Source organism: Moschus berezovskii, chromosome 11, assembly GCF_049115385.1.
Source record: "Moschus berezovskii isolate FMDL1 chromosome 11, NW_MosBer_1.0, whole genome shotgun sequence".
Lineage (NCBI taxonomy): Eukaryota > Metazoa > Chordata > Mammalia > Artiodactyla > Moschidae > Moschus > Moschus berezovskii.
In genome coordinates, this window is record NC_142470.1 from 60,410,090 (window position 1) to 60,422,424 (window position 12,335).

A 12,335-nucleotide genomic window follows, 5' to 3' on the forward strand; every position below is an offset into this window, starting at 1 on the left:
AAAAGAAGAGAAGCGAAAAGCAAAGGAGAAAAGGAAAGATATAAGCATCTGAATGCAGAGTTCCAAAGAATAGCAAGGAGAGATAAGAAAGCCTTCCTCAGTGATCAGTGCAAAGAAATAGAGGAAAACAACAAAATAAGAAAAACAAGAGATCTTTTCAAGAAAATTAGAGATTCCAAGGAAACATTTCGTGCAAAGATGGGCTCAATAAAGGAAAGAAATGGTATGGACCTAACAGAAGCAGAAGATATTAAGAAGAGGTGGCAAGAATACACAGAAGAACTGTAGAAAAAAGATCTTCATGACCAAGATAGTCACGATAACGTGATCACTGACCTAGAGCCAGACATCTTGGAATGTGAAGTCAAGTGGGCCTTAGAAAGCATCACTACGAACAAAGCTAGTGGAGGTGATGGAATTCCAGTTGAGCTATTTCAAGTCTTGAAAGATGATGCTGTGAAAGTGCTGCACTCAATATGCCAGCAAATTTGGAAAACTCAGCAGTGGCCACAGGACTGGAAAAGGTCAGTCTTCATTCTAATCCCAAAGAAAGGGAATGCCAAAGAATGCTCAAACTACCGCACAATTGCACTCATCTTACACGCTAGCAAAGTGATGCTCAAAATTCTCCAAGCCAGGCTTCAGCAATATGTGAACCGTGAACTCCCAGATGTTCAAGCAGGTTTTAGAAAAGGCAGAGGCACCAGAGATCAAATTGCCAACATCCGCTGGATCATGACGAAAGCAAGAGAGTTCCAGAAGAGCATTCTGCTCTTTGACTATGCCAAAGCCTTTGACTGTGTGGATCACAGTAAACTGTGGAGAATTCTGAAAGAGATGGGAATACCAGACCACCTGACCTGCCTCTTGAGAAACCTGTATGCAGGTCAAGAAGCAACAGTCAGAACTGTACATGGAACAACAGACTGGTTCCAAATGGGAAAAGGAGTGCATCAAGGCTGTATACTGTCACCTTGCTTATTTAACTTATATGCAGAGTACATCATGAGGAATGCTGGGCTGGAAGACGCACAAGCTGGAATCAAGATTGCTGGGAGAAATATCAATAATCTCAGATATGCTGATGATACTACTCTTATGGCAGAAAGTGAAGAGGAACTCAAAAGCCTCTTGATGAAAGTGAAAGAGGAGAGTGAAAAGGTTGGCTTGAAGCTCAACATTCAGAAAACAAAGATCATGGCATCTGGTCCCATCACTTTATGGGAAATAGATGGAAAAACAGTGGAAACAGTGTCAGACTTTATTTTTTGGGGCTCCAAAATCACTGCAGATGCTGACTGCAGCCATGAAATTAAAAGACGCTTACTCCTTGGAAGGAAAGTTATGACCAACCTTGATAATATATTAAAAAGCAGAGACATTACGTTGCCAACAAAGGTCCATCTAGTCAAGGCTATGGTTTTTCCCGTGGTCATGTATGGATGTGAGAGTTGGACTGTGAAGAAAGGATGTAGGTTATAGCTTACTTTAATTTATAATTATCAAGACAAATAATTAACTAGTTTGTAAAAGCCACGTTTCTTGATTGCTGTCATGTTTCTCTCTGATAACAGGGGCAGCTCTTCATAAGGACTGACTCTCTGCCACATACTCTGATGTAATTTTCATAAAAAACTTCAGGGTATTATTACACTCACTTTATGAAAGTAGGACCTAAAGTTCAGAGCAGTGGAGTGATTTGGTTGCTATTAAGCATCCTCGTTAATATATGGCAAAGCTGGGCTCTGCCTCCAAGTCCAGGTTCAGTCCATTTTACCTGGGACATCATCCTTCTTGGCTGGAGCCTGGGTTGGGAGGATCCAGAAGTGTGTCACATGACTCCCAAAAGAAACTGAGGAGTTTGATTCTCAGAAACCTGTATGCAGGTCAGGAAGCTACAGTTAGAACTGGACATGGAACAACTGGTTCCAAATAGGAAAAGGAGGACGTCAAGGTTGTATATTGTCACTGTGCTTATTTAACTTATATGCAGAGTACATCATGAGGAACACTGGGCTGGAAGAAGCACAAGCTGGAATCAAGATTGCCGGGAGAAAAATCAATAACCTCAGATATGCAGATGACACCATCCTTATGGCAGAAAGTGAAGAAGAACTCAAAAGCCTCTTGATGAAAATGAAAGAGGAGAGTGAAAAGGTTGGCTTGAAGCTCAACATTCAGAAAACAAAGATCATGGCATCTGGTCCCATCACTTCATGGGAAATAGATGGGGAAATAGCGGAAACAGTGTCAGACTTTATTTTTTTTGGCTCCAAAATCACTGCAGATGCTGATTGCAGCCATGCAAGACGCTTACTCCTTGGAAGGAAAGTTATGACCAACCTAGATAGTATATTAAAAAGCAGAGACATTACTTTGCCAACAAAGGTCCATCTAGTCAAGGCTATGGTTTTTCCAGTGGTCATGTGTGGATGTGAGAGTTGGACTGTGAAGAAAGCTGAGCGCTGAAGAATTATTGCTTTTGAACTGTGGTGCTGGAGAAGACTCTTGAGAGTCCCTTGGACTGCAAAGAGATCCAACCAGTCCATTCTAAAGGAGATCAGTCATGGGTGTTCACTGGAAGGACTGATGCTAAAGCTGAAACTCCAATACTTTGGCCACCTCATGCAACGAGTTGACTCACTGGAAAAGACTCTGATGCTGGGAGGGATTGGGGGTGGGAAGAGAAGGGGACGACAGAGAATGAGATGGCTGGATGGCATCCCCGACTCGATGGACATGAGTTTGGGTGAACTCCAGGAGTTGGTGATGGACAGGGAGGCCTGGCGTGCTGTGATTCATGGGGTCGCGAAGAGTTGGTCACGACTGAGGGACTGAACTGAACTGAACTGAACTGACAGGTCCCGACATTTCTTACATCAGCAAATAAAGCCTTTTGAGAAGAAGCTGGTGAGGAAAAAAGATGAGACGCATGTACGGCTTCAATAAAGCCTGGAAGGAACAGGGAGCTTGTCTGCTAAAGAATGAGGAGAGATTAGAGAGGGAGGTGGAGGGGACAGAGATAAGAGCTGATGGAGAAAGGGAGGCCTGCTTGAGGAATGTGAGTAGCTTGGAGCCGGCATCTGTGGAAAGTGAAGGAGTGAGGTGCTGCAAAAGGGAAATCCGGTAGAAGGAGAGGAAGGAAACTTCCAGATGGAGGGGAGGGGTTCAAGGATAGGGCTGCAGTGAATGATGGGGGCAGTATGAGAGCAAGAGACGAGTGAGGGTGTGGGGAGGGGGAGGTGAGAAGTGGGCTCATTATTTCTAAGCCAAACTCAATCAAACGTGCAACTAGTAAGCTTTTAGACATATGCTCTGTTCCCACAGTTCTCCAAAGTTTGATCTCAGGATAAAGTTATCAGCCTAAGAGCATTGTTTATGTCGGTTACAGGTGTCAACAGTCACCTTATAAATCAAAACTGGCACGTTTTAAATATACCCTTTTTAATTCATTTAAAAGTAGTAATAAACTCATTCATGCTAATACAGATAATGTATTTTTATGAAAATATATTTTCAAAACTGAGTGAACCAAAGATCATTATTATCCATGTTTGCTCTCTCTTTAGGTTTGACTTAATAGAAGATGCTGGCTTCTCACACCTGCTTTGACATTCAGTGTTGCCATATGTTGTTTTGACTGAAGTGTATTGAACAAACCCTGGCTTCACACAGATATGTAGTTGAAAGGGGGGAGAGTATATATTAATCTCCTTCTCAGATAATTGTGGGCATTCTTCTTTGACACAACCTCACAGTTCAACAAATGGTAGTTTCTTAAAGGTTGTTTGTGATGTGGAATCTGAAACCCTGTCCACAAGCTTTTTGTATCCTCTCACTTTTAGATGCATTTGATCTCATTTGCACCTTGAGTGGGTGTTTCTCCCAAGCTGAGATTTGTAACATTATGTGTTGGTCCTTTGGAAAATGTTGGCTCCCTGAGCTCTTCAGATCTTCCAAATGTACCATAGAAAATCCACTGTACAAATCTGTGTGTAGGGCATACATATATTAAGCTAACCTTAAAAATGCATCCCAGTATACATTGTTGTTGCTGCTGTTTAGTCGCTAAGTCGTGTCTGATTCTTGCAGCCCCACGGACGGTCGCCCACCAGGCTTCTCTGTCCATGGGATCTCCAAGGCAAGAATATTGAAGTGGGTTGCCATTTCCTTCTCCAGGGATCTTCCTGATCCAGGGACTGAGCCTGCGTCTCCTGCACTGGCAGGCAGATTCTTTACCACTGAGCCACCAGGGAAGCTCCCAATATATATTAGGTGCAGACAAATACTGTTTGATTCCACTTATATGAGGTACCTGGAACAGTCAAATTGACAGAGTCAGAAAGCACATTGGTGGATGCCAGGATCCGGGGGCTGGGGAGGAGACGAGCAGGGAATGGGAACTTAGTGTTCAATGGGGACGAAACTTCAGTTTAGGAAGGTGAAAAACTTGGGAGATATATGCTGGTTAGAGTTGCACAACAATATGAATGTACTTTGTGCCACTGAACTGTGTAGTTAAATATGGTTAAAATAGCATGTTTTGTATTATGTGACTTTTACCACAATAAAAAAAATTTTAATAAATTAATTAAGAAGAAAACCCACTGTACATTTGTGAGCAAGTAAGCAAGGCAGGAGCAAATGATTTTGAAGTAACCTTGACTTCACAGGCCCTCTGAGAGGGTCTCAGGGAATCCAGGGACCCCAGATCACACTTTGAGAATCCCTGTTTTTGTGCATTGAAATGTGTCCTGAACTGGGAATCAGGCAACCCTGGGAACTAGATCAGAGTCTACTTCTCATTAGCTTGGACATACCCTTGAACTTCTCTGAGCCTCTTCAGCCAAACTGGGTGACTCAATCTTTCTTAAAATTTCCCCAAGAATCCCTCCCACCAAGCCTTCCTTCGCTCTGTCTGAAATATACTCTTCTCCACCCATTCTCCAAATGCCACCTGTGTCGCTGCCCCCCCGCCCCCCCGCCGCCCCTTCTGGAGGCCCAGTCGCTTGACCAACTCTTTTTTAGGTCCTCAGCTGCCTTTGGTTGGACCTCTCTCGGGTTTCTTACCTCATTCTGCTCTGAATGAGATCGTCATACTGAACGATGTAAGTCATACAGAGAAAGACAAATGTCATATGATATCGCTTATATGCAGAATCTAAAAAAATAAAATGAAAGTAACCTATTTACAAAACAGAAAATAGAGTCACAGATATAGAAAACAAATTTATGGTTACCAAGGGAGAAGGGGGTGAGGGATAAATTGGGAGATTGGGATTGACATATGCACACTACTATATATTAATATGTTGTTGCTTAGTCACTAAATTGTGTCTGACTCTTTGCGACCCCATGGATTTGTAGCCTGCCAGGCTCCTCTGTCCAAAGGATTTCCCAGGCAAGAATACTGGAGTGGGTTGCCATTTCCTTCTCCAGAGGATCCTCTTGACCCGGGGATCGAACATGCACCTCCTGTATTGGCAGGCATATTCTTTTACCGCTGAGCCACTGTGGACTATATCAATATAAAAGTTAACAAATAAGAACCTACTGTATTGCAGGGAACTTTATTCAATGCTCTTTAATGACCTGTATGGGAATGGAGTCTAGAAGAGAGTGGATATAAGTATACGTATGACTTCCCAGGTGGTGCAGTGGTAAAGAACCCACCTGCCAACGCAGGAGATGCAGGAGACATGGGTTTGATCCCTGGGTCAGGAAGATCCCTTGGAGGAGGAAAGGGCAACGCATTCCAGTATTCTTTTCTGGACAAGTCCATGGACAGAGGAGCCTGGTGGACTACAGTTCACGGGGTCTCAAAGAGTTGGACATGATTGAGCACCCACAATCTAGAAACGATCAATGACTGATTCACTCACACAACACTGTAAATCAACTATACTCCAATTAAAAATTAATCTAAAAAAAGAAAATGACCAGAGTGCTTGTCCAGCACCCCCGCACTCCACACTCCCACCTCTCCCCCAACCACACTGTGCGTCCCTGCAAAGCAGAGACCAGCGGTCTTATTCATGTTTGTGTCTCCTTCAGCCCAGTGCCTAATGGGAAGTAGGCGCCCTGGGGAAGTGAAATTAATTGGTTAGCATGTTTCAGAAAGATCTATCTGTAAGGCTGAATGGATATTTATGGGAGAAGAGGCAGGGAAGAGGTGACTGGGAGGTGAAGGAAGAGGAATGACAGTAAATGGAAATAATGAGAAGACGGATAGAAGGATACAGAGGAGAGGTCACAGTTTGCACCTATAGGTCGCGGAGCTAGATGAATTGGGGATGGGACCAGGGCGTGGTGAGAAGATAAGAAGGACATTTCAGGGGGGATTTAGACGATTGAGGGGGGTGGGATGCTTGGGAACTGGCATTCCATTGAATTAAGAAAAATAAAGCATACTTGGGATGACAATCCTAAGAGGCTAGTGGGCAGAGGGGGCTGAGTCCTGGGAGGCACTGGGATGAGATGTGTGCTTGAGTGAGGGGCGTGAACAGGGATGTAGGAAGTCAGTCCATGTGGCCATGTTTCTAATTCTCTCTGCTAACAATTTCGAGGATGCTGCTGGCTCCTAGGTACCTCAAAAACCCGTTGCCAGCTCCCACTCATCTGGTGCAGGATGAGTCCACACGAGGCAGAAGTGGAAAAGAGCAAGAGACTCCAAACCTCTATTTTTTCTCTTCAAATATTTGCAGAGAGGGAGTGTGGCGTGGGCACGGGAAATACGGTGCTTATTGCTCACACTACATTAAAATTCAGATTGGCTTGTGCAATATCCCCGGCATAACTGCTCTGTGCTGATATTTTTATAACTCTTAATATCAAACAAATTGCCTCTTCACTGAGACAGTTTAATGTGACGGGGGCTGTACCCGTCAGCTTCCTCACGCTGGCCCCATAAAGATCACCGTTCTGTTACTGGGAACAGAGGAGCCGTGAATTTCCTATCAAAAATATGGCCGGATTATGCAGAGTAAATCTTGGACCATATTAAAGGGATCACAGTGTTTTAATTTCTTTTCTCCCGCCTCCCCCGCCACATCCTCCACTGCATCTTTTCTTACTAATAAAATGAAGTGAAGGGTCTCCAGATTGAGTCAGTCATGAATCATCTTTTTTGACTGAGATCCCTATTTTTGTCATATTCATGCCTCTTCCCCAGTCATTATGGATGCCTTCCACCCCACCCACCCACCCACAATAGATGTCACCTCTCTCTTTCATGATCTGAGGGAGAAAGATATTTGAATGGATTTTCCCAGGAAATCCCCACCATGTTGTCAACTGCAAGGTCAAGAGAGTCCTCTCATTTGGGCTTCCCTTTTGGCTCAGTGGTGAAAAAAAGAAAAGAAAAAAAATCCGCCTGCCAATGCAGAAGACACAGGAAACGCAGGTTCAATCCCTGGGTGGGTAATATCCTCTGAAGGAGGGCATGGCCACCCATTCCAGTATTCTTGCCTGGAAAATTCCACAGATGGAGGAAGCTGGTGGGCGACAGTCCATGGGGTCGCAAAGAGTTAGAGACAACTGAGCACGCGCACACTTATTTGGGCAGGTTTTGGCTCAGCAGAGAGCGCCATGGATGATATTCTACTCTGCCTTCAAGCTCTTTTCATCAGAGACCCCCTTTACTACCCACCATGAGCTCCTATGTGATTAGGAAAAAACAGATTGAGTTTATTAAACAACTGGCTCTTCCTTCCATATTTTAATCAAAGACCTAGAAAAATGTTAGTCAGAGCAATCCATTTGAGATAATAAGTAGGGGTATCATAGGGCCTCCCTGGAGATCCAGTGGTTAAGAATCTGCCTGCCAATTCAGGGGACACAGGTTTGATCCTTGGTCCAGGAGGATCCTGCACGACACAGAACAGCTAAGCCCGTACCCCGAAACTATTGAGCCTACACGCTGCAACTACTGAAGCCTGAGCACCCTAGAGCCTGTTCTCTGCACCAAGAGGAGCCATCGTAATGAAAAGCCCTCACACTGCAACAGAGTGGCCCCTGCTCACCACAACTAGAGAAACCCCGTGAGCAGAATGAAGACCCATATTTATTTTTAGCCAAAAATAAATAAATTTTAAAAAGAAATATCATAAGTTGGTAGAAATTAATTTAAAGCAAAGATATTGACATTGTACTATCCCATGATGCTTTATGGTAGGTAATCCACATATTTTTTCAAATATTGAAAATAGTTCACGGACTCTCCTCTCCCTTCATTACTGTCCCTCCCATTCAGGACACTTGAAGTTTATAACAAGTGATGTAAGGTGTCCTTAAGGGCCCCAAGAAGTAGATTGAAGTGTTGCACCCATAGAAATCGTTGTATTTGTTTATAATAAAAATGCTGATGACAGCACGAACTCAAGGAGCAAATGATCAGATTGTTTGGCCTCATCTATCAGCCTTCTTGAGACCTGCAAACTCCAGGCTGACAGACAGACATAAAGATGGACACCTTACTCTCCAAGGAAGGGAGATGACTTTCACCTGAAAAGTGCCCAGTAACTTGGGTTACCTGTGTTGGTCACCAAATTCCAAAGGTTTTTTTTTTTAATTTTGTTTTAAATAAAACTTAATTTATTTTATTTTTGGCTGCACTAGGCCTTTTTCCTGTTGTGCAGGCTTTTGTCTAATTTCAGAGAGAGGAGGCTACTCTCGTGTTGCAGTGTGCAGGTTTCTCATTGTGGTGTCGTCCCTCATTGATGGTCACGGGCTTGAGAGCACAGGCTCAATAGTTGTGTCTTGCATGGGCTTAGTTGCCCTGTGGCATGTGAAATCTTCCCCAATCAGGGACTGAACCCCTGTCTCCTGCACTGGCAGGCAGATTCTTTACCACTGAGCCACCAGCAAAGTCCAGTGAATTTTAAATTTTTCCCCAACATCTTTACACTTCAAATCCCTTTCTTCTTCACTCATATGATACTAGACCCACTAGGCTCTTAGGATGATGCCACCATTTTCAAGTGTTACATTTTAGGACACTTTGAAATTAGTAGATTTCATAATTATATAATTAATTTGGTTCACGTTTTATTTGTAGACTTCTTACAAAGATTCAAGCTGAAGAATCCTTTTCTTCAAATACTGTATCTTTGTTGGTTACTAATCTACCTCTCTTGTTGGCAGAACATTCTCAAATTGTCCTGGTTTGTAAATTCAGGTGGTCTTTGAAACCTTGAAAAGTTCTAGAACCGATGCAGAATGGGCTGTCAGATCAGAACCCCTGGAGTTGTTAACTGTTAAGTATGTCATGTCTTATTCTTATAAAGCCAGGAAGGAGCAGAGATCACCATATTTTATCACAAAAGGAGTACGTCAAGGTTGTATATTGTCACCCTGCTTATTTAACTTCTATGAAGAGTATATCATGAGGAACGCTGGACTGGAAGAAACACAAGCTGGAATCAAGATTGCCGGGAGAAATATCAATAACCTCAGATATGCAGATGACACCACCCTTTTGGCAGAAAGTGAAGAGGAACTCAAAAGCCTCTTGATGAAAGTGAAAGAGGGGAGTGAAAAGGTTGGCTTGAAGCTCAACATTCAGAAAATGAAGATCATGGCATCTGGTCCCATCACTTCATGGGAAATAGATGGGGAAACAGTGGAAACAGTGTCAGACTTTATTTTTTTGGGCTCCAAAATCACTGCAGATGCTGATTGCAGCCAGGAAATTAAAAGACGCTTACTCCTTGGAAGGACAGTTATGACCAACCTAGATAGCATATTAAAAAGCAGAGATATTACTTTGCCAACAAAGGTCCGAATAGTCAAGGCTATGGTTTTTCCCGTGGTCATGTATGGATGTGAGAGTTGGACTGTGAAGAAAGCTGATCACCGAAGAATTGATGCTTTTGAACTGTGTGTTGGAGAAGACTCTTGAGATTCCCTTAGACTGCGAGGAGATCCAACCAGTCCATTCTAAAGGAGATCAATCCTGGGTGTTCATTGGAAGGACTGATACTAAAGCTGAAACTCCAATATTTTGGCCACCTCATGCGAAGAGTTGACTCACTGGAAAAGATTCTGATGCTGGGAGTGATTGGGGCCCGAGGTGACGGGGACTACAGAGAATGAGGTGGCTGGATGGCATCACTGACTCGATGGACTTGAGTCTGAGTGAACTCTGGGAGTTGGTGATGGACAGGGAAGTCTGGCGTGCTGTGATTTATGGGGTCGCAAAGAGTCGGACACGACTGAGCAACTGAACTGAACTGAACTGATAACCAAAAAAAAAATAGTATAATCTGAACCATACTAAGATTGGCATCACTTTATAACAGTGACAATTTGGAAATAATCAAAATGAAAAAAATATGTGCCTTGTTATTAATAAAGAAGCCATGCATGGAACATACAAACATACAATCGATAAACTATTTTCATTTAACATTATATCTTAGAGGAATAGTGAATATCATAAAAAGGGACGCACAATATAATAGTGTAAAACATAAAAATATGTACAATATGACCCTTTTTCTTTTCAAACTCAGACACCAAACTGTAGAACTAATAGGTGATTTTTCTTTTCTTGTCCAAGCTTATCTCTATTTTCTTCACATTTGACAGAACAATTAATGTATTGGGATTTTTTTCACATTATTTTTCAGCCCTCCTACTTAATTTATTTCAACTTTTAATTTTTGAGAGAGAATTCTTTCTTGTTTACTAAAAGGGAAATTAAGACTTCAAAAACAGAAAAAACAGATAAATACAAAACAGAGTTACAGAATAATTACTACTCTCCCAGAGATAAGAGAAGATACTGCATCCATTAAAATGTATTGTTTTTAAAATAAGGAAAAACACGTCCTGAAAAACTGGCTCCAGGGCACATCCCATGGGAGCTGAAAATGAAGCCTTGAATTTGAAAGACAGTCTTGTGTTGGTGCAATCACTCCCTCCACAAATAGTATTTAGGGCCTGCAGTGAGCCAGCCCTAAGGTTGTTGTTCAGTGGCTAAGTTGTATCCAACTAAGCGACCCCATGGACTATAGCAGCCAGGCTGCTCTGTCCTCCACTGTCTCCCAGAGTTTGCTCAGATTATGTCCAATGGGTCGTTGATGCTATCTAATCATCTCATCCTCTCCTGCCCGCTTCTCCCTTTGCCTTCAATCTTTCTGAGCATCAGGGTCTTTTCCATTGAGCCAGCTCTTCACATCAGGTGGCCAAAGGACTCGAGCTTCAGCTTTAGCTTCAGTCTTTCCAATGAGTATTCAGGGTTGATTTCCTTTAGGATTGACTGCTTTGATCTCCTTGCAGTCCTAAGGTACCACAAGAAAACCCAAGACCTCCCACCTGCCCTCAGGGAGCTTACAGTTTGCTGCCCAGACGACCACAGGTGTTACACCCCTGCCTTGGAGGTGAGGCCTGGGGGCTTGCTTCAGTCAAGGGTTTCCACTGCTTCTGTGTCCTGTCCTGAGTCGTGCCTGTGATCAAGATAAGAAACTGGTTGAGCTCCCATGGGATCTGGGTATGGCTGAAGCAACCTGGGCGTCAGGTGTGGGTGGTCCACGGGCACCCACCCACCCACCACAGCTGATTTCACAGCCTAACTCCAACCCTTCGGACATCCACCTGCTCTTCGGTCCTCTTCCCACCTCTTCCCACCTCTTCCCCCTCTGTCTGGTTTCTTCCTGAGCACCCCCAGAGACCTGCTCCTCCAGCCCCATCTGTTGCTTACGTCCTTCTAGAAAGGTCTCTGCCCTTTCCAAAGACCACATCCAGGGGGAGGAAGAAAGGCGCCCGGGGGTCTGGAAGTTCTTCTTCGGGAAGAGAGTTCTCTGGAGTCTGCGGCAGATGGGGGAGGCCCCAGTGGGGCGCACGTGGATGAATCTCTGGGCGGAAACCATGTACCATCCGCTCTCGCTCGCTGCCATCCAGTGTTTTCTTCCCCCAGTGAGTCTCTTAATTTTGCTCATTTATCTTAAAAGAGCTCCGTAAGCGCCGTGGGCTCTGGTGGGGGGGACCGCACGGGGGCTCCGAACCCGACCCCCACGCCTGCCTCCCAGAGGAGCCATCCAGCGCGGACCAAATCTCATTTTCCTACAAATAGTTTGTCAGAAGCAGCAGGGCGAGTAATAAATCACAGAGAGCGAGCGCAGAGAGGGAAGGGGGGAGGCTGGGCGAGGGGAGGGCGGGGCCGAGGGCGGAGGGAGAGCCGCGGGCGGGCGCAGACGCAGGCACGGGGCAGGGAGGGGTTCCTGGGGAGGGGCACCCGGGGAGGAAAAGCGATAACGAGAGGAAGAGTAGAGAAAGCGAGAGAAGAGGAAGCTGAGAGAAAGCAGGGGGAAAGGGAGAAGGAAAAGAGAGAGTAA

At 44.3% G+C, this 12,335-nt stretch overlaps 1 long non-coding RNA gene across 2 annotated transcripts in view; it reads right to left on the reverse strand.

The window, feature by feature from the left end:
• The window catches only part of LOC129539505 (uncharacterized), a 48,435-nt gene extending 36,337 nt beyond the window's left edge, over positions 1 to 12,098 (reverse strand). Inside the window, exons 1-4 of one of the 2 annotated variants that reach the window (XR_008682464.2) lie at positions 11,702 to 12,098; positions 11,336 to 11,447; positions 5,071 to 5,161; positions 3,449 to 4,315 (exon numbers count right to left, since the gene is read on the reverse strand). This is a non-coding gene — a long non-coding RNA (uncharacterized LOC129539505). Of the gene's footprint in view, positions 1 to 3,448; positions 4,316 to 5,070; positions 5,162 to 11,335; positions 11,448 to 11,701 lie in introns of those variants that run through there. The other variant, XR_016038692.1, reaches the window with a different exon arrangement.
• Positions 12,099 to 12,335: the final 237 nt, after the last annotated feature.